This window comes from Orycteropus afer, unplaced genomic scaffold (assembly GCF_000298275.1).
Source record: "Orycteropus afer afer isolate SDZICR_OR568_19922 unplaced genomic scaffold, OryAfe1.0 scaffold00541, whole genome shotgun sequence".
NCBI lineage: Eukaryota > Metazoa > Chordata > Mammalia > Tubulidentata > Orycteropodidae > Orycteropus > Orycteropus afer.
Window position 1 is genome coordinate 1,097,310 of NW_006922128.1, and position 1,851 is coordinate 1,099,160.

Genomic DNA, 1,851 nt, shown 5'->3' on the forward strand with positions numbered 1-1,851 from the left:
GTCGCTACTCGCCAAAGTAGTAGGTGGAACAATGTTTTGTATAGTATGTTATGCCAATTGAGCTTGATGTCCCCTGCGACTATGGTCCCAAGCATGGGCCCTCATTCTTGCAGATGATCAGAGCTGTGGGAGGGAGAAGAGACGTGAGCGACCTCAGGGGCAGCAGGAAGCGGAGGCTGTGGTGCGCCGTGTGCACTGAGCTGCCCTGCATCCCCGCCCAGCAGTCACCAGCTCGGAGCTTGGGAGATGTGGGCTCCAGGGGCCTGAGCACAGCGAAGGCGGCTGCGCCATGGGGTCTCAGGAGCCCCCCAAGCATCTCCGCATGGCTGTGCATGGATGGAGCCAAACCACGGCCCTGCATTACAGGAGCGATGCCCAGAGGACACCCAGAAGGCAGGGCCACTCTGGTGCCAGCCCTGCCAGAGGCCAGATGCTGGGGCGCCCTGAAGACTGGGCTCCCCAAAGCGAGTGCCTGGGAGCCTGTGCGCTGCCATCTCCTCGTGTCTGAGCACAGGAGCAGGTGCCCCCGGTAGCAGGAGGATGTGACTGTGGCAACTGGTAGGTGTGTGCTTTGTCCCGATGTGACAAACGGTTAAGTGCTCAACTCTAGCCTAAAGGTTGGCGGTTTCAACCCCCCCAGAAGCACTTCGGAAGGTAGGCCTGGCAGTCTGCCTCCAGAAGGTCAGCCTTGAAAACACAGGGTCACCACGAGTCAGAATCAACTCCTTGACACCTGCTCTGGATCCCTAGTGCCGCTCTGACAGGAATATAACACAAATGGGGTGCTTGACAAACAGGAGTTTATTCTCTTACAATTTGGAGGCTTTAAGTTTGAGTTCAAAGTGCCAGGCTCTAGGGGTTGTATGAAAGCCCCTCAACCTTGGGGTCCAGCTCTGCCTCCTGCTCCCAGCCACTGAAGCTAGAGGCATCTCTTCACTCAGGCAGCTGCTGGCTGCTGAGGCTAACTAGCCCAAGGTTGACAGGTAAAAAGGCACAGTCCCGATGTTACCAAAGCACATGGCAGGCCATTAACTCAAGTCCACTGTAAGTCCCAAGGTCAGCAAAGCATGGCAGGCTGCTGAACAACGACATGGGTACATGCAGGGTCCAAGCGTGCCATAAGCTAGAGACTATCTCCAAGGGAACAGATCAAGGAGTCAGCCGCAGGGATCCAGGAAAGGGTGGTTGGAGAGGTTTCCAACAGCTAAGGGAGACAAACTTGTCTGTCAGTTTGTCCTACTGTGGTGACGTCTTGCTGTGAGTCTTGAGGCTGTGCCACTGGTGTTTCAGACCTAGTGGGGTACACATGGTGCACAGGTATCAGCCCGGCTTGCAGACTGAGACAGACTAGGAAGAAGGAGGAGGCCATTCACTTCTCAAAGAATTGGCCAGGGAAAACCTTATCAATAGCAGAGAAACACTGTCTGATACATTACTGTGCAACTTTATGAATAGTCCATAAACATTGTTCAATACAGAGGAGGAAGATGAGTCACTTAGCTTAGAAAGCTCTTAAAGTAGAACTGGGAAAGAGCTGCATTATCAGAGTAAAACCAGCCTTACTCATGGATAAGGTAAAGCTTTTGAGACCTCCATTTGCTAACGTGACACCACTCAAATTGAGGAGAAACAGTGGCAAACATCTATTAATAATCGGAACATGATATGTACAAAGTATGAATCTAGGAAAATTGGAAGTTGTCAAAAATGAAGTGGAACGCCTAAAGATTGATATCCTAGGCATTAGTGAGCTGAAATAGACTGGTTTTGGCCATTTTGAATCAGACAACCATATGATCTACTATGCCAGGAATGACAGTTTAAAGAGGAATGGCATGACATTCATCATCA